The sequence below is a fragment of the Ovis canadensis genome, chromosome 1 (genome assembly GCF_042477335.2).
Source record: "Ovis canadensis isolate MfBH-ARS-UI-01 breed Bighorn chromosome 1, ARS-UI_OviCan_v2, whole genome shotgun sequence".
Classification (NCBI taxonomy): domain Eukaryota; kingdom Metazoa; phylum Chordata; class Mammalia; order Artiodactyla; family Bovidae; genus Ovis; species Ovis canadensis.
In genome coordinates this window covers 215,718,665-215,740,362 of record NC_091245.1, presented here as the reverse complement: position 1 = coordinate 215,740,362, position 21,698 = coordinate 215,718,665, and the positions used below count along the sequence as shown (strand labels likewise).

The 21,698-nt window shown below is 36.2% G+C and overlaps 1 protein-coding gene across 3 annotated transcripts in view; it reads left to right on the top strand.

Moving 5' to 3' along the window:
• NAALADL2 (N-acetylated alpha-linked acidic dipeptidase like 2) overlaps positions 1–21,698 on the top strand; it is a 1,648,032-nt gene that overhangs the window by 327,163 nt on the left and 1,299,171 nt on the right. The window lies entirely within an intron of this gene.

Sequence of the window (21,698 nt, the reverse complement as noted above, 5' to 3'; positions counted from 1 at the left end):
AGCAGTTATCATTAAATATCCTGACTGTTCCTTAAATCTTTTGATTATTTTTCACTTTTAACTTTAACCCTAAATATAGTTGAGAGATAAAATGAGAGGGGAACAACAGTATCCTCTTGATTTTGTGATGTTGGAAGCAATATTACATTTAGTCAATGAAGTGGTGTGCTAATACACTTTGTCAGAAAAGCTGCCTGAATTTGACAGTAATCTTATTAAAAATATCCAGAAATAATTTGCTTTATGAAAGACAAAGCACTTTTCATTTTAGTTTAAATAAAAGATTCCAGAGGATCCATTTTGATGTAAAATTTTATTAAAGTAACATTTAAAATGTAATTTTGTGTTTTTTAAAGAAATTAAATTCTCTGTTATCTTTTGTGGAAAGCAGATTTTAATACATCTATGAATTTTAAAGGAGGAGACTGACATGGCAGTTAAAAAAGCATTTCTTCATAGCAAAAGTTAGAACTAATTTATTTTGCATAATGAGAAGTAATCCAAGATAAATGAATCAAATACATTATATATGATATAGCTACATATATAGATAAAAGTAGATATATGTACATATACACATTAGATATATGGATATGGACATAAATAAGGATAAAAATATAGACAGATTAGAAAGGATTTTGTTTTAATGTGAATATTCTTAATTTAAACTTATGTAGCACCATATATTTTAAAGCTTTAGATGAAATAAAATATTTTGCAATTAGAGTGATGGAACTAAGATTTTGGAACTCAACCATGAGATGTTTGCTTATTAGCAATGTCATAAATGAAAAAAATCATCATCATTACAAAAGTGGGTGTTGGGAATATAGACAGGACAGCTGTTGTTCTTTAATTGTGACTAGATTAATAAAATTCAGTTTTTACAACCCATTTAAAACTTATCACTGGGGAATACATTTTAGTACCACTTTGGGTGTCTTTTGGTTAATAAATTCTTGCCTTTTCAGTGTAAGTATTTGGCTTCAAATCCCAGATACAAGTTTATTAAAAATTGTAATAGTTCGTAGAGACTATAAAATGAAATGAAGTGCAGAAAATGTGTGTTTCTGGTGCTTGACTTTAAAATGATTTTTTACATGACTAATTTCAATATTTTCAACTGAAGCAGACTGTTGTTGAATTTAAATGATTATTAAATATTTAACCAGAATGAGAAAGAGCAAGAGCAAAGGGGAGATGGAGAGAGAGAGAGGAAGGAAGGGAAGAAGGAGAGAGGGAGAGAGGGAGGGAGAGATGGAGGGAAATGTGAGGGGGGAATCAAATTTTCTTTTATTTCTTGGTAGTTTTTCTGATAATAAAATAAGAAATGTGCCCTAAATTAACACACTATGCTAATATTTATGAATCCAATATTATTTTTGTGAAACAGTCTGTAATTTCAGATCCAAATTGTGGTAAACCATAGTATGGTTAATAAGAACTCTGTAAAATATTCTAAGTGTTTTTAAGAGGTTATAAAGATACAGATTTTTTTAAAGCTGAAGCTTTTGGAATATGACATTATTCTACTAAATATTTTCCTTCATTAAATAAATAAAATGAGAAGAAATACTTAAAATTTCTATTAATGAATGAGCCTCCTTCTGAAAGTTCAATTTTTAATGCCAGTGAAGCAAAAAATGTGAGGCAGTGACGCAAGAGCAAGGTGCAGTGTTGGAGCAGGGCAAAGACCCCAAATTCTATAATTGCATGGAAACTGGCCCAAAAGGAAGATAGGAATCCTTGTTAGCGTTTCTCTCTCCTGAATAAAATAATCTTTGTTTCTGGATAAAATAAGGTTGATGGTGTGGAGATGAGGAAAAAGCCATAGAATTTCCAACAACAACAGAGCCCACTGTAGTTCCTTGGGGCTTCCTTGGAGGTGCAGTGGCAAAGAATCAACCTACCAACGCAGGAGACGCAAGAGATGCAAGTTTGATCACTGGGTCGGGAATATCCCCTAGAATAGGAAATGGAAACTCACTCCAGTATTCTGGCCTAGAAAGTTCTGTGAACAGAGGAGCCTGGTGGGCTATGGTCATGGGGTTGCAAAGAATCAGACATGACTGAGCAAAATTGAGCACAGGCACGTAGTTCCGTGTACGCTGACAGAGTACACACGATTCCTGTGGATACTCAAAGGAGAAGCAGGGGTCAAAATAGTTGTTGTGCTGGTTCTCAGAATATCACAAGATCATGTAGAGTGCCAGCTGAAGCCAACCTGGGCAGTGAGGGCAAAGCCAAGGATAAGCGTGAGCTTGGGAGACCCATTGCTTTTATAGCAATCGGTAAGCAAAACTGTTTGACCGCAGAGAAACCAGATGCATCTCAGAGCTACCTCATGCTTCCTGTGATCTGACCTCACTTCTCAGAATTCCAGTTTCATAACCAGTCCTGAAAGGTGGCCTGAGTAAAACAGTAGCCAAGGTCATGGGCTCAGCAAGACAATAAGAGCACAGGAGGCCTATGGTGACAGCTTCCCTATTCTTTTCTCTTTCATTATCCAATTGTCGTTCAGTCGCTTAGTCATGTCTGACTCTTTGTGACCCCATGGACTGCAGCTTGCCAGGCTTCCCTGTCCTTCACCGTCTCCTGGAGCTTGCTCAAATTCATATCCATTGAGTTGTTGATGCCATCCAATCTTCTCATCCTCTGTTGTTCCCTTCTCCTGCCTTCATTCTTTCCCCGCATCAGGGTCTTTTCAAATGAGTTGGCCCTTTGCATCAGCTAGCCAACATATTGGAGCTTCAGCTTTAATATCAGTCCTTCCAATGAATATTCAGGGTTGTTTATCTTTAGGATTTACTGGTTTGATCTCCTTTCAGTCCAGGGGACTCTTAAGTGTCTTCTCCAACACAACAGTTCAAAAGCATCAATTATTTGATGGTTAACCTTCTTTCTTTTGTTATCCAGGGCTCCCCCTAATTTTCCACCTATAATAAATGTGTTCCAAACCTCATTCTCTTCACATCCTCAAGAAAGGCAAATATTCTAAGTACCATATTGTCCCAGGAAAGCTGTGGTCCCTAACTCACATTTGTGCTCTTTGTTTGGGGTCATGCTGATATGTCTTGGTTTGAAGAATCCTTATAATTTCCTGTTGAGTCCAGTATATTACTAATACCCATTACATCATTTCATTCCTCTTTGCAGGTAATTCTCAATTTTCAAAAATTTTCTAAGATTCAAACCCTTCCTAGTGTTTGCTTAAAGTGTGATTAACAAGATAAAGTGGAAATACAAATTTCTATTTATTGACAAAGGTCTTTTCTAACAGTTTACCTACATTCTGACAAACGTTATTAACAGAATCAGTTGGCATATGTAAATATAATGCAACTAAACTTACTTAAAATGGTTACTTTGGGCTTTAATTTTTTAAAAAGCGTGTAATTAACTTGCTTTTAAAAAGTTGAAGAGCAGTAAATACTAATTCAATAAATCAAGTGGAAGTGTCCTTGGCCTGGGGACACTAGTGACACCATACAAAGTTGACTGGTTTAGCTGGCTAATAGATCGCTTCTTTTAACCTCATTAATTTATATATGTGTCTTCTGTGAAAAAGTCACGCCTTGTTGAAAATTCTTCCTAAATAAGGACTTTTTTTCTTTAATCAACATATATACACATTTAATACTTTTTTCATGGGAAAGAAGATGAAAATCAATTCCATATTATGGCCAGAGAAACAGTCAGCTGGAGAAAGGAGATGAGAGAGAGAAAGAAGGAGAGACTGACTTACTCACTGTCTTCTAATTTTTTCTTGTAGACTGAGAGAAGTAGAATCAGTGTATTTGATGTTTTGTTTTCTAATAATTGGGTGACTTTGGTAAGAGGAATTTACATTTCTGAGATACCTTCCTAATCTATAAACCTGGGGTGATAATATACTAGCATATGGATTGGCATAAAGAATATTTGAGGATTAGTTGTGGCTTGTGTCAAGTTCCTAACACCTTACTCCTACTTGGTATTTGATAAATGGTCACTGTCATTGTTGATGCAACTGTATTATCCTTTGAAAATAAGGCCCTGAACACAATAGAAGTTTCTGTGGCCCAACAAATCAGAAAATATTAAAGAAAAGAGGAACATTCTCTTCTGAGAATGATACATAACTTATACTACACTGGAGATTTTTAAGGATTGATGGTAAATGAACAGTTGAAAAAGTATTTGTTTTTATCTGAGTCAGCCTAAACATAAAGAGTTGGCAGTAACTGCTGTGTACACCCATTGCTTAAAGGTACAATCCTTTGATGAGGTCTTCAGAAAATGATACATGTTTCTAAGTTTTTTGAGTTTTAAAAGAAATTCCCTTAAAATAATGAAAATACCATTTGAAGATAATGATTTCCCCATGATGATTTCTTTCCTCAGGCCCTTTTGCTTCCCTTTTGCTTCTCTGAACCTGGCTCTGTGCCTTTTGATGCTAGGGCTGATTCTGAAGTAGTATGACATATTACATATTAAAGTAAAACATGAAAGTCATGCTCAAATAAAAGAAATAAGATGCAAAGTGTTAATTAGAAGCTATTTTTAAAGTCTTAAAAAATTCTTCTATTTTTTCGGTTGCACTGGGTCTTTGTTGCTGCACATGGCTTTTTCTAGTTGCAGCAACTGGGGGCTACTCTTCGTTGTGGTGGCAGGTTTGTCACTGTGGCAGCTTCTGCTGTTGTGGAGCACAGGCTCTAGGTGCACAGGCTTCCGTAGTTGCAGCTCCAGGGCCCTAGAGCACGGGGGCTTCAGTGTGCTCTAACTGAATCTCACAGGCTCGGCAGTTGTGGCTCTTGGGCTCTAGAGCACAGGCTCAGAAATTGGGGTACACAGGCTTAGTCAACCCGAGATTTGTGGAATCTTCCCAGACAAAGGATGGGATTGGTGTCCCCTGCATTGGCAGGCAGATTCTTATCTACTGCACCACTGGGGAAGTCCAATTAAAAGCTATTAATTAAGAATTAACCTTTTGGAAATTCACTTCTAGCTGCTGGGCTAGGTTGTATTTCTCACAGTGTGTTCATAGAGGAGTGTATTTCTAAAGATATGCTATATTCTGCCTATAGCTTATGTGCTTTCATATTTTGAAGTTGATCTTATGATAAGCAATTACATAATTCTGACATAATCCCTATAGTCTGTTTTAAACCCTTTTGAATATGTCAGTAAACAAATGTTGAAATATTCATATGGCTATTTCATGTTCATATTTAACTGTATTGTGTTTTTTAGAAGAATGTTGCTATTTTGTGGATAGGCAAATAAAAGATGAAAATGTTTGAGTTCTGAACTATTAGAAATAGAGAAAAAACTCATATTTAATGCATATAATGTGAGCTTTCTAGGGATAAGGGGTATTTTTTAACAAATTGGATTTATTTAGTGCATATATTGTAAACATTCCACAAATGCTTGTGATGATATTTCATTTGTCATCTTCATAGATCTAAGGTGCTAACCTCATTATAAGTAGTTTCCACAACATTTGTGATGTTTTGATGGAATGATAGACCTATTTTGCAGTAAATTTCCACTATGAAATTCATGGTAAAGCATATTCTATAAATGTTAGCATACATATTATATCATCTTAAGTGCTTCTTAAAATTTGTCTCCTTAAGAATCACTTGGTCGTCATTGCCATCTTCCTAAATTCCATATATATGTGTTAGTATACTGTATTGGTGTTTTTCTTTCTGGCTTACTTCTCTCTGTATAATCGGCTCCAGTTTCATCCATCTCATCAGAACTGATTCAAATGAATTCTTTTTAACGGCTGAGTAATACTCCATTGTGTATATGTACCACAGCTTTCTTATCCATTCATCTGCTGATGGACATCTAGGTTGTTTCCATGTCCTGGCTATTATAAACAGTGCTGCGATGAACATTGGGGTACATGTGTCTCTTTCAATTCTGGTTTCCTCGGTGTGTATGCCCAGAAGTGGGATTGCTGGGAATTTAGGAAGATGGCAATGACGACCCTGTATGCAAGACAGGGAAAGAGACACAGATGTGTATAACGGACTTTTGGACTCAGAGGGAGAGGGAGAGGGTGGGATGATTTGGGAGAATGACATTCTAACATGTATACTATCATGTGAATTGAATCGCCAGTCTATGTCTGACGCAGGATGCAGCATGCTTGGGGCTGGTGCATGGGGATGACCCAGAAAGATGTTATGGGGAGGGAGGTGGGAGGGGGGTTCATGTTTGGGAATGCATGTAAGAATTAAAGATTTTAAAATTTAAAAAATAAAAAACTAAAATTAAAAAAAAATAAAATAAAATAATAAAAATTCAAAAAAAAAAAAAGAATCACTTGGGGAAGTTTGTTGAAAATGGGGATTTTGAAAGTTTATTTAAAATGCAGATTCTTGGGCCCACCCATTCAGATTCTCATCCTGAAGGGTGCAGAATCTGACTTTTCACAAAATCCAGAGTTGACTTGTGCAGGTAGTTTTAGCATAGATTGAGAAGCACTGCTGTCCAATATTTGAAAAGAAAGTCATTTACTAGCCTAAAATACGTAATTTTTTTTCTAAGGAGCACATTGTGTCAGTTTTACCTGTTTACTCATGTTCTCTCTAAGTACTCTTCCAGTTTCACAGTCTTAGTAGGAGATATCTTTTCTGCTTTTTCTCATTTAACCACCAGTTTGTACGTATGTCTTAGGAGGAAGTTTTGGGCTTGACAAAACTATAACCTTATTCATCAGACTTTAAACTTTTAAGATTAGTCCCAGAAAACAATTAAAAACATGATTTTCTGCTTTAAGTGTTTAACTCAGTTTTAATTAGAAACCTTCCCCTTTTATCTACTTCATACCCCTTCACCTCCATTGACATTGAGACAGTCTTCAGTGGGGCACAATGAATATGCCTGCATTTGCATACTTATATTGGAAAATTCTAAGGGTAAAGATATAATTAGGAGAAGGCAATGGCACCCCACTCCAGTACTCTTGCCTGGAAAATCCCATTGGCGGAGGAGCCTGGTGGGCTGCAGTCCATGGGGTCGTGAAGAGTCGGACACGACTGAGCAACTTCACTTTCACTTTTCACTTTCATGCATTGGAGAAGGAAATGGCAACCCACTCCAGTGTTCTTGCCTAGAGAATCCCAGGGACGGGGAGCCTGGTGGGCTGCCGTCTATGGAGTTGCACAGGGTCGGACACGACTGAAGCGACTCAGCAGCTGCAGCAGTGGCAAAGATATAATTAAGTTTCAAGGATTGTTCTGTAGCCAAGATTACATTTATAAACCAATTTGGAATTTCTCCTATGAGATATCTGTGAATCCAAGAGGTTAACAAGTGGAGATTTACGGTTTCAAAATGAATGTAAATGGAAGTATAAATTCGTGGGTTTTGGTTATTGTTTAGTATCAGTCAACCAGTTTTCAAGAGAATGTTTCTTTGTAGAGGTGATTCCTGGGATGGTATGATGAGTAGAAGGTATGTCAACATACATATTGCTGGAATCTTTCAGAAATGTTCTGATTGAAACCATGATGATATTGGTTGATTAGCCAGAGCCTCAGGCAAAAGTATTCAGTGTAATGCCTCAATGAAGATGCTGGTTTCTGAAGCAGCATACCAGGAATGACTTGTTTTCCTTTTTTTTTCAATTATATTTTTGCTTCCCTGAAACAGGTATGGTTGGATCTGTTTGAATAAAAGAACAGTGTTGAAGTTGTATTGCCTCTTGGATTATTTACCCTTTATCCTTAAACATCTCCCTCTCTTGCCCTTTGTCTTCAGCCTATTTTCTCTAATCAACCACAATCTGACCTCTCCTTTCACTACCACACTGAAACTACTCCCACTGAAATCACCAGTGACTTTTAATTGCTAAACCCAAAGGAAGATTTCCAAGTCTCAGTGAGTGCTGTACCAAGTCATATAGGAAAACTGCGGTAAAGGAAAAAGGCGTGCCCCTAGATCTCCTTATTAAAATATTCTCCCATGTTCTGAAATAAGTGGAAAAAGTTACTAATTGCTCTATCAAAACAACAACAAAAAAAGCCTATATATAAGCTCCATCCTGCCCCATCTATTGGCAGACCACTATCAGCCCCATGTATCTACTGGGGGTGGGGTGGAAGGTGGGAGGCAAAGTCTTCTGAGGTGCAGGAACTGCAGACTGTGGGCATGTACAGGAACAGGGAGTAATAGCTCAAACAACCACCTGTCTTTATTCAAAGTTGTGATATGTTGAAAAAAAGTTGTGATATTTTGTTCACCATGAATTATTTTGCATTCACTTTTACTTTTAAAGTGATTTATTTAAATATTATTTATCTTCATTACAGAATTTTTGATCTCCCTTAACTTTTTTTGCCCATGGTGAGTGCTTCACTCACCTTATTTCTCGTCCCAGCCCTGCCTGTAGTATTGGGCCTCTTTGTGAACCTGATAGTATAATTCTCTCTTAAATCTGTCCTCTCTGAGTTTCTGTGACATTGTTGTCTTGTGAGTCCTTTCCTTCATCATCAGATGTTAGTTCTCAGTATCTTTCTTGGGCTCTCTTCTCCTAGCCCTTCAGTTTTTGGTGCTTTCAGTGGCTGATTCTCATTGTTCTAACTGTGCCTTTGTTTATGTTCCTTCCGGCTACACTCACTGTTTCCACATTTCCACTGCCATTGCTTTTTCCCACACACATTTTTTTATGGCTAAACAGTTACAATAGGCTGCTAATTAAGTTCCTCTAATCTCCACACTTGCCCCTTTCTGGTCCACAATATAGGTAGAATAAATTTTTCTAAAGTGAATATATAATTCATGTATTTATTAACTATTTATTTAATTTTTTATTTCCTGTATTTTAGAAATTGTTTTAGATTCTAGGGATAAGTCAGTGAATGAAAGAAAGTCCATATTGTCCTGAAAATTATGTCTTAATTTTATTTGAATACTATTTTGGTCTTATTGTAAATGTTGTATTCAATTTTAGCCTACATGTATGCTTGTAGAATGGATTTGGGTGGAAAGGTTTATTTCCTCCTTTTCTCATATTTTGATTATACAATATTTGACTATTGTTACTTTTCAGTTATATATGAATTGCTAGAATCCTGGATTCTGCTTTTTAAAAGAAATACATTTTTATTTAGAATGTGGAAATCATTACCCACTGACTTGTTAATACTTAGGATTTCCTTTCAGTCGCAGAAATAAAGGATAATATAATAATTACCATTTTCCTTTACTCATTATTTCTGTGTTTTATGCATATTGTTAATTATATTCTAAGTCTTAGAGCGTATGTGCTGCCATAGTCTTTAAACAATTGTAATTGAGTCTGGTGACCTGTTTTGTTTGACTCACACTATATGTGGGTTTCTTTAATTTTATTCAGTTGTTCTTAAATAAATAGACTTGTTTTCACTTTATTCAATTTTTAAAGAATGAATACACTTTATTTTCACAGCAATTTTAGGCTCACAGCAAAAGTGAACAGAAAGCAGAGAGTTCCCATGAATCCTTTCACCACAGGGACAATGTGCAGCCCTTCTGAACATCAACATTCCACCCCAGTGTGTTACAATTGATAAACCAACATTGATACATCATAATCAACAGTTTGCATTAGGGTTAACATGTTTGTGTTGTTCTACTGATTTAACAAAGGTATCATGTCATGTGTCCACAATTACATATCTTACAAAATAGTTTCCCTGCTCAAAAATCCTCTGAGCTCCACCTGTTCATCCTTACTTCCCACTAAACCCTTGATGATCACTGATCTTTATACTGTTTTGATGGTTTTGCCTTTTGCAGAATGTCTTATAGTTGAAATCATACAGTATGTAGCTTTCAGATTATCTTCTTTCACTTGGTGATATGTATAGTTTATTATATATTGTTGTGGCTTTATACTTCATTTATTTTCAGGGCTGAATGAAATTCCATTGGCTGGATATACCATTATTTACATCTATTTATCTATTGAAGGACATCTTGATTGCTTCCAAGTTTTGACAGTTATGAATGAAACTGCTATGAATATCTGTGTGCACGTCTTTGTGTGGACATGTTTTTGACTCATTTGAGTAAATACCAAAGAGTGCAATGTTGGGTCATATTGTAAGAGTCTGTTTAGTTTTGTAAGAAACTACCAAACTTCTTCCAAAGTGGCTATACCATTTTGCATTCCACCTGGAAATTAATGAAAGGTCCTGTTGCCCCATATCTTCATTAGTATTGTTGGTGTTTGGATTTAGCCATTCTAATTGATGGGCTTGATAAAGGACAGAAATGGCATGGACCTAACAGAAGATATTAAGAAGAGGTGGCAAGAATACACAGAAGAACTGTACAAAAACAATCTTCAAGACCAAGATAATCATGATGGTGTGATCACACACCTAGAGCCAGACATCCTGGAATGTGAAGTCAAGTGGGCCTTAGAAAGCATCACTACGAACAAAACTAGTGGAGGTGATGGAATTCCAGTTGAGCTGTTTCAAATCCTGAAAGATGATGCTGTGAAAGTGCTGCATTCAGTATGCCAGCAAATTTGGAAAACTCAGCAGTGGCCACAGGACTGGAAAAGGTCAGTTTTCATTCCAATTCCAAAGAAAGGCAATGCCAAAGAATGCTCAAACTACCACACAATTGCACTCATCTCACATACTAGTAAAGTAATGCTCAAAATTCTCCAAACCAGACTTCAGCAATACGTGAACCATGAACTTCCAGATGTTCAAGCTGGTTTTAGAAAAGGCAGAGGAACCAGAGATCAAAATGCCAACATTCGCTGGATCATGAAACAAGCAAGAGAGTTCCAGAAAAACATCTATTTCTGCTTTATTGACTATGCCAAAGCCTTTGACTGTGTGGATCACAAGAAACTGTGGAAAATTCTTCAGGAGATGGGAATACCAGACCACCTGACCTGCCTCTTGAGAAACTTATATGCAGGTTAGGAAGCAACAGTTAGAACTGGACATGGAACAACAGACTGGTTCCAAATAGGAAAAGGAGTACGTCAAGGCTGTATATTGTCACCTTGTTTATTTAACTTCTATGCAGATTACATCATGAGAAACGCTGGGCTGGATGAAGCACAAGCTGAAGTCAAGATTGCCGGGAGAAATATCAATAACCTCAGATATGCAGATGACACCACCATTATGGCAGAAAGTGAAGAGGAACTCAAAAGCCTCTTGATGAAAGTGAAAGAGGAGAGTGAAAAAGTTGGCTTAAAGCTCAACATTCAGAAAACGAAGATCATGGCATCCGGTCCCATCACTTCATGGGAAATAGTTGGGGAAACAGTGGAAACAGTGTCAGACTTTATCTTTTGGGGCTCTAAAATCACTGCAGATGGTGACTGCAGCCATGACATTAAAAGACGCTTACTCCTTGGAAGGAAAGTTATGACCAACCTAGATAGCATATTGAAAAGCAGAGACATTACTTTGCCATCAAAGGTCCATCTAGTCAGGGCTATGGTTTTTCCAGTGGTCATATATGGATGTGAGAGTTGGACTATGAAGAAAGCTGAGCGCCAAAGAATTGGTGCTTTTGAACTGTGGTGTTGGAGAAGCCTCTTGAGAGTCCCTTGGACTGCAAGGAGATCCAACCGGTCCATTCTGAAGGAGATCAGCCCTGGGATTTCTTTGGAAGGAATGATGCTGAAGCTGAAATTCCAGTACTTTGGCCACCTCATGTGAAGAGTTGACTCACTGGAAAAGATTCTGATGCTGGGAGGGATTGAGGGCAGGAGGAGAAGAGGACAACAGAGGATGAGATGGCTGGATGGCATCACTGACTTGATGGACGTGAGTCTTGGTGAATTCCAGGAGTTGGTGGTGGACAGGGAGGCCTGATGTGCTGCGATTCATGGAGTCGCAAGGAATCAGACACGACTGAGCGACTGAACTGAATAGATATGTAGTGGTATCTCATTGTTTTAATTTGCAATTCCCTAATGATGCATGATATTGTACATCTTTTCCTATGCTTATCTCCATCTTCTATGGAAAGTGATTGCTCAGATCTTTTGCCCATTTTTTAATTGGGCCATTCATTTTCTTATTATTGAATTTTAAGGATTTTTTGGTCATTTTGATTAAAAGATCTTTTGTGGCTGTCTTTTCATTCTCTTGACAGTGACATTCACGGGGTGGAAGATTTTTATGAAGTCCAACTTATTATATCTGTTCTAATGGGTCGTGCTGTTAGTGTTGTATCTAAAAAGTCACTGCCAAACCTAGGTTATCTAGATTTTCTTCTATGTTCTAGGAGTTTCATATTATGCATTTTACATTCAGGTCTGTGATTTGAGTTTTTTGAAGATTCTAACTTCTGTTTCTCTATTTTTGGGCATCTAATTGTCCCAATACCATTTGCAAAAAGGCTATCGTTTCTTAATTGATTGCCTCTGCTCCTTCATCAGAGATCAGTTGACTATATTTTTGTGAATCTATTTCTGGGCTCTTTATTTTGTTCCATTGATCTATTCATTTATTCTTTCCCAATAACACAGTCTAGAATTGATGCTTTTGAATTGTGGTGTTGGAGAAGACTCTTGAGAGTCACTTGGACTGCAGGAAATCCAACCAGTCCATCCTAAAGGAGGTCGGTCTTGGGTGTTCATTGGAAGGACTGATGTTGAAGCTGAAAGTCCAATACTTTGGCCACCTGATGCAAAGAACTGATTCATTTGAAAAGACCCTGATTCTTTAAAAGATTGAGGGCAGGAGGGGAGGGGGACGACAGAAGATGAGATGGTTGGATGGCATCACCGTCCAAATGGACATGGGCTTGGGTGGACTCAGGGAGTTGGTAGTGGACAGGGAGGCCTGGCGTGCTGAGGTTCATGGGGTTGCAATGAGTTGGACACAACTGAGTGACTGAACTGAACTGAACTGAATTTACTATAGCTTTATTATAAGTCTTGAATTCAGATAGCATCTGTCCTCAGACTTTGTTCTTCCTTAATATTATGTTGACTTTTCTCTTTTATATTTCAATATGAACTTTAGAATCAGTTTGTCAATATCCATACAAAAATTTGCTGGAATTTTGGTTAGGATTACACAAAATCTATAGATCAAGTTGAGAAGAACTGATATTTTGATAATATTAAATCTGCTATTGATAAATGTGAAATATCTCTCTATTTAGTTTTTTAATTGTGTTCATCAGAGTATTATAGTTGTCATAGTAGAGATCTCATACATATCCGTGTCTTTAATTTGAGGTATATAATATAAATAATATTGTGTTAATTCCAAACTTCTCATGTTTATCACTGGTATTCATATATTTAGGAAAGCAATTGACTTTTTTATATTCACCTTGTACATGAACTTTTATATAATTGCTTATTAGTTTCAGGAGTTTTGGTTGACTTTTTCAGATTTTATCCATAGCCAATCATATCATCTGTGAACAGTTTTACATATTTCTTCCCACTCTGCATACTTGTTTTACCTGTTATTTTCCTTCCCTTTCTCATTGCATTATCTAGTACCTCCAGTATGATGTTGAAAAGGATAATGAGAGGGGACATCCTTGCTTTGTTCTTGATCATAGCTGGACAGCATCTAGTTTCTCATCATTAAATATGATGTTAGTTGTAGGATTTTTTAGATATTCTTTGTCAAATTGAATAGGTTCTCAAGAATTCACCTGCAATGTGGGAGACCTGTGTTCAATCCCTGGGTTGGGAAGATCCCCTGGAGAAGGGAAAGGCTACCCATTCCAGTATTCTGGCCTGGAAAATTCTATGGACTGTATAGTCCATGGGGTCGCAAAGAGTTGGACTCAACTGAGTGAATTTCAATTTCACTTTTATGTACTTTTAATTTGTTGAGAGGTTTCTCATAAATTAATTTTGAATTTTGTCCAATAATTTTTCTTCATCTTTTGATGTGATCATGTAATTTTACTTCCTAGACTATTAATGTGATAGAGTACATAACTGGTTTTTAAATGTTGAACCAGCTTTGTATATCTGAAATAAATTCTACTTGATCATGTTGTGTGATTATTTACTATACAATGTATTTTAAAAAATATGTTTGTAAAAACATTTAAAAATTGAGACGTTCCCGACATTTATTTTGGTCATATTTGAAGAAGACCTGATATTCCTGGACTTATCATCTGACGTGGCAACAGTCTTTGTAACTATTTAATGTTTTATGTCCAGATACTTCATTAATTTATGTTACCTGCCTCCAATGGTCTTAAACATCCTCCTCCCTTGGAGATGGTTGGGGATGCTCCAAGTTACTTGATCTCTATGTTGCCTAAACCTTTGCATATTGTTGAAACTTTTCATTCCTTTCCACTTGGGATCCTATTTTTTTCTGATGTTATTTCCACTATTTTTTTTTTACATGCCTCCTTCATGGATCTTCCTTTTATCCCTTTTTAAAAGTTGGCTCTTCTCTCTTTGGCCCTTTTCTCTATATATGCTCAAGAGTAGCTGATCATCCATACTCTGTTTTTCAGGTCCTAGAATCCCTGCTATCTCCTTCCCAGATTACTTGCTTCCACTATTATTTATGTTTTTATTGGTCTCAAGGAGCCATAGGAAACAACAAAGAATATGAATAATGACTTGTCACAGGCCTTTAAAGGGTATGGTGAGTCACAAATTTGAAATGCCAGTGATAGATGGAAGGAAGGGATGAAAAAGAATATATATCATAGAAACATATTGACTGTCTATAAATGTATTTAGTTTATTTTTGCTAGTCTAGTCATAGTTTTAACTGACAGGGAAACAGATGAAATCCCAAAGACTCCTATTTAATGCTATAAGATTGTCCTAAAATTAAATGTAGTCATAGAGACCAGCTTTGCCAGGAAAGAGGAAATGCTCTTTAGATTTTTCATTATTATAGGATGATGATGAGATGTCTATATCTATTAATATCTGTTTCTATCTCTATCTGTCTAGCTATAATAGCAGGCTATTATAGCACCTATACTGTGGAATATTATTTGGTAATAAAAAGGAATAGAGTACTGATATATGCTATGATGAACCTTAAAACTATTATGTTAAGTAAAAGACATCAGAAAGCAAAGGTCACATGTTGTATGATTAAAGTGTCACAATCCATAGAGACAAAAAGACAATCAATAGTTACCTGGGATTGGGAGTGGGGATTGACTGCAAATGGGCACAAGGAAAATTTCCAATATAAACAGAAGTGTTCTAAAACTAGGCTATGATGATGATTACATTCTTGTGTAAATTTACCAAAAATTACTGAGTTATATACATTAGATGTATTGTATAAATTATATCCCAGTAAAGCTTCTTAAATAACAGGACCTATTTTTTTTTCTATGCATTTATTAGTCACAGTGAGGCTAAATAAGGTGCACCAGTACACACAGCTAATAGATATCAGGACTAGAATTTGAACCCAAATAGTCTCTCTCCAGGGCACTTAACAGCATTTTTCATAAATTACCGGATTTTTAATCCTTGATATAATGTTGTAAGATGATATAACTATATAAGTTTCTCATTTTACAAATGAAGAAATGAACCTGTGTTAAATAACTTGCCCAAATTATTGCTTATGGTTTAGCTGGAAATGAAATCCAGAGAGATTCATTTATGGTTTGATGGCATCACTGACTCGATGGACATGAGTTTGAGCAAGCTCTGGGAGTTGGTGATGAACAGGGAATCCTGACATGTTCAGTCCATGGGGTTGCAAAGAGATGGACATGACTGAGCAACTGAACTGAACTGACATAACTTGCATCTGTAATCCTTTTGAGTTAATTGAGCAGGCAGCAATATCTCTGAAGCCACAAATTTGAATTTACATGACAAACAGCTGTTAGGAATGGTGGCATTGTAAGTATGAAATCCAGAAAGACAAAGTAGCTTAGTGTTTTACTGATAACTTTTTGGGCTACCTGACTTGGATCAAGAACTTGACATCCAGCACAAAGCCTAGCAGCCTAAGGCTAAGTAACCATCCAATTACTGACAAGTGATCTGGAAGGAAGAGTCAGGTTTCTTTTACCTTGGGGGAAAATAACCGCTTACTCCTTAGTCAGTCTTATGAAGGAACTGACTGATTTTTAATAAGCCTTCATCTCCAGGACATAAACCCTAGAAGAAACAATCTCCAGAGAGGAGGTGTTCACTTATTCATTTATTATTTATTGATTACCAACTCTGGTGTTACGTATTGTACTGGGGCATTGCTAGTAATTAAATATGGTTTTAACTATACTAATTTATAAATGAATATACTATCTTTTAATAGAACTTTTCCTTGAAATTAGTATTTTTAGTGAAATATTCAACAGTAATTTTTATTTCTTATTTATTTTATCTTATCTTTCTCTTATTTTGAAAAAATAAAAACTGTACAAATTAATATGGTATAATAGTAAGAATAATCTTCAGAGCATTTTCATAGCCTCACAGTTTTTTAATGTGTGTAAAATCATGACAGACATGCAAAAGATCTAACTTAAGAGTAAAAGAAAAAAATAGTTCATTTAGTACGCCTTACAATCATTCCCTATGAATAATTCCCTATAGTATTTTGGCAAAATGGGCCCTTATCTAATTTTAAATAACTCAATTGAAGAAATTTCAACTGAAGGTTGATTCTAGAGGCTAATGGACTTGCTGTGAAAGGTTTCTAATATTTAGCCTAATTTTCCACTCCTTAAAATTTTAGAGCACTATTCCTAATTGCTTTCTATCACCCACTCCCCCTCTGCTGCTTCCTGTTTGATGCTGGTTATGACTTGCTGTCTTTTTAGGTAGGTATTAGGTCTCTCCACTGTGAATTATTTCTGAATGAAGCATAGTTTTAATCTTTACACAAGCTGATAGTTCCTGTATAGAGATAACTATATATTTTTCCTCTTTGAATTGAACTGTGTTATATGTAAGAGTGGGCTTCCCTAGCAGCTCAGTGGTAAAGAATCACCTCCAATGCAGGGTTTGCAAGAGACCCATATTTGATCCCTGGGTTGGGAAGATCTCCTGGAGGAGCACATAGCATTCCACTCCAGTATTCTTGCCTAGAGAATCCCATGGACAGAGGAGCCTGGTGGCCTATGGTCCATAGGGTTACAAAGAGTTGGATAGGACAAAGTCACTGAGCGTGCACTCATACATAAGGGTCCCAAATCAATCCTTGATTTAAATGTGTGAATTTTAAGTCTTAAATCAGTCTAACAGATCATCTGAACCATCATCAATCATTTACTGAATTCATAGGTATGAAATCCAGGCCCATATTTCCCAATTTCGTATTACACAGAGGATAGGAATGCTTTTCCTATTTTCCATAGATAGTTGTCAAAATAGAAGCATGCTTTAATAGACATTGAATAAAATGCTTACATAGACTTTAGGCATATGCAATCTGTGTGCCATTTATCAAAAAAGAAATAATGGTTATACTGTTGTGGGGAAGCATAGTGATTTTTTATGACTAGGAAATAATTTGAACTTTCTAGAGGCTATCAGTCAATAGTTTATTTTTATTGATTGACATGTTTCTTTTAACCTTTATATAGAGACTCTGAAATAGGTTAAATAATTCTACTGTTGTTTCTTGAAATAGCTGCTGAGCTTTTAGCATTAAATATAAAATATTGTGACAAGGGTCTTTGCAGAAAAAAAACTTTATTGCACTTATCTCTTATCAATATGTTGCCATTATTTTTATAGATTGTAACCCTGTCATATCATAGCTATAGCTGCCAGTGCTAATCTGTATTTTGGAGAGAAATGATGTAAAAGGGGGTTTTACTGTAAAGTTAAACAAATATTAGTTCATGAAAACTGTATATATTATATAAGGCAATTAATATATATTTTTCCAGAGCAAATACTAGCTAGTTACTATCTTCTAGAAGGCTTGATAGTGATTATTCCTTATTGCTACCCACACAGTATCACAGAACATTCTATCTGGCCACATTTGAGACTTAGCACTGGGGATATGCATGTTGGAACAAATCCTTGATTAACAGAGTTTCCAACTGAGCTGCAGTCCACTTCTCTTGTATCCCTGCTGAGAATCATTGAGCAGAGGTTTGTCTTGACAGGCAGTCCTATAAAAACTGGAGCTTATCTGCTATATCGCTTTGATATTTCTATTTTTGAATAGATTTTACACTTTGGCACTTGGTATATTGTCTTTCCTTTGGATATACAGCTGGTGGCTGTATTAGCATTTACTGAAAGTGCTGTAGCAATTCCCACATCAAAGTAATCCTGTTCCTTAGTGTTCTTTCAGAGTAAACCCAAAGTGTTACATTTTAGGGCAGATGAAACATAACTGATATCTTTTCACCACTTAAAATCTCTGTATCCAGGGGTAGCAGTTGAAGAAATTGGATATTATGGTGAGGTGTTAATAAATGCTTCTTTCCCCATGGACTGTAGCCCACCAGGCTCCTCTGTCCTAGGATTCTGGAGTGGGTTGCCATTGCCTTCTCCAGGAGATCTTCATGACCCAGGGATTGACTCTGGGTCCCCTGCATGTCAGGAAGATTCTTTACCAGGTGAGTCACCAGGGAAACCTTATCTAGTTTGCTGCTGCTGCTGCTAAGTTGCTTCAGTCATGTCCGACTCTGTGCGACCCCATAGACGGCAGCCCACCAGGCTCCCCCATCCCTGGGATTCTCCAGGCAAGAACACTGGAGTGGGTTGCCATTGCCTTCTCTGCTTATCTAGCTTAGTAGTTCTCAAATTTTAGTGTATATTTGAATTGCTTGAGGAGTTGGCAAAATCACAGATTGCTGGTCCCCATCTCAGAATTTCTGACCTGTTGTCTGGGATGAGATGTGAGACTTTGCATTTCTAACAAGTTTCCGGATAATGTCAGTGCAACCGGTTCAGGGACCAATATTTAATAACTGGATTATAGAGAGTTGTCTTACCACAATGGTTAAGGCTGTGAATGGCTTAGATATCATCTTGGGCCCATGCTAAAAAACCACTGAGCTAATATATTGATTGGCATACTTATGAAGGACCAGATAATAAATATTTTAGGCTTGAGGTCCAGACAGTCCCTGTCGCAACTACTCAGTGCTGCTATTATAGCAGGAAAGCCGCTATAGACAATACATAGATGAATGGATGTGGCTGTCTTCCAGTGAAATTTTATTTATGAAAACAGATAGCAGGCTGAATTTAGCTCCTGACCTATAGTTTGCTGATCCCTGATCTGTTTCATCCACAAGGGACTTGTGCCTTTCCCAGCTCATGAATCATCTGTATCCTCTGTACTAATCAGCAACTATGTGCCCAACTTTGAGCCAGGAGCTGTGGGGGGATATCTAGGAAGTATAAATCTGTTTTTCCTACTCTCCTTCAAAAGATTAGAGTTCATTGTTGCATCCATCCTTAAAAAAATTAGAAATTAAATGCCTAGGCTAGAATAGATTTCATGATATATGTAAATATTGGAGAACAAATAGAAACTAAGCAAAAGAGAGCAAAATAAATGTCTTAGAAAGGAAGGTCAGCACAAGAAAAGACATGGAAGGAATACTCAGTGTGTTCTTCCAGCAGGATGTGAGGAGATCTGTGATGTGAAAAGTATTAGAAATGCTGAGTCACAGATGCCATTTAATTAACTCTTGTACATACTCCATATATTGCCACAGTGATAGGTCCTGGGGGCACAGCTAACTAAGGCATAGTCCTTGATGTCAAGAATCTCAGATGTGGATCAAGACATTAAAAAATCCAAAATTCACATATAATACTTGAAGATTATATGCTTATTTCATGATGAATTTTCAATTGATGTTAAACTGACAATAAAATTTAGGTGATTGACAACAGGGGATTTTTGTTAGTTCTTGATCAGTAGAATCAAGAAGAAAACTGTTTTATGAAAAGTCATCCTTTATAATCTCCTACTAAAATGACAACCTGAAAAAGGATGGTTGTTAGTGATATATTAATCCCAGAGAAAGTTTTCTAAATTGGAAAAGAATGCGTATTATGTTGCTCTTTTGTTTGTTTTTATATACTGTGATTAAGAAAACCTAAAATTAGAGTATTAATATGTTTTCATCAAGCCATAAAAACTAAAGACAGTTTCCAAAGAGTTGTGCCATTTTGTCTTTCTGATACAGTGTATATCATTTAAAAGACTCTGTATAGAGGAAAAATTCTCCATTAATAAGTGGGGGTTTTTATTTCTGAGATTTTATTCCCAAAATATTGGAAATAGGGTCTGAATGGAGTCTATTATCAAATGAAATGTCTGGTGGGAGCTGATGGTCAGTGCTGGTGAGAGTATTTGAGTGAGAATCTCCAGGCTTCCTTGTTCCAATATTCTGACTTTAGGTAATATTTGAAACGTCCACAAGGAACTAATTCAGGCAAGTTTCTCTAAGAATGTGAGAAAATCACATCTTGAATAATGCATTTCAATAGATGAAATGAGAGTTCATTTCATTTAGTAAACATGACATTGAATCTGGGGTTAGGAAAAACAAGGGGGATTGATTGAAAGCATTATTTTAGACAAAATGACATGACTTTTCAGCTATCTAGCCCATCCTATACAGTTTAATTTTTAATCAAATGCGGGGATGCAGATGGCAGTTTGCCATCTTATCTAGTTAGATGCTGAGAGGATTAGAAGGAAAAGTCCCGTGTGACTTGGAATTCCTGTGCTTTGTAGCTTGACTTAAGTCTTTTTGTAAGCATGCCTATACCATTTTTATTATGACTCCTTCATTTTCAATGGTGAGGGATAGTAGAAGTTTATGGTGGTACTAAGACAATGATTATTTCTTATGCAACCATGCCCATAAATGGAATCTTGAGGTCCTTTTAAATAAAAGTTGAGAATTAATCAATTAAGTGGCCTTCAGTCCTTCCCACTGGACAGCCCTTTTATGCACCACAAATGAGATATTCTAAAATGTCCTGACCTATGAGTGTGTGTATATGTCTATATAGATGATGTATGTCACTAAAATTGAGCCAAGAACTTTATTTGATAATAGGTGAGTTTAGAAATCTTATCATTTTTGTATTAAAAAAAGTTTTGTTACTCTTATCAAGAAGCTTTGAAATTTATGAGAAAAGAAAAGAAAGTTGGAAGAGGCTTCCAAATTGGATGAATCTATGGGATCTACCTTAAGTAATTTTTCTCTGAAAGCAGAAGAAATTTAAGATAAAAATGAAGAAATATTATTTTATTCTACATTTTGGAAGTTTAGTACTTTATGACCCATTGTTTCCTATTACAAAAAGCTTAAGGCAGATGTGAAATTTTCAAATGAGGGAGAAATAATTAGGAGAGCAAAAAGAAAATGAAGTAACCCAATGATGGGGCAAAATCTTTTTTCCCTAGTCAGAAGTTTATGCAATGCTGCAAGTTGATCTTGGCTAAAGAAAATGATAGCTTATTTGGGGGGAATAATTTTAAAAGGGTGATGAAAACATAGGGTAGCTTTCAGATATTTCAAAGCTAAGATGAAAATAAAAAATTAAAGAGGGGAAGTAAAAAAATAAGTGGTTCTATAATTATGGAATTATTACTTAATATCAAAGTCTATAAATATAAAATGCAGAATAGCATTTGAAGATATAAAATAACAGGGACAGAGTGCCAATATCCTAAAATACTACAAAATATCAATTAATTATTGAGCACCTAGTACATGTGAGGAAATGTGCTCAGCGTGTTATTATATACAATGTCTCCAAT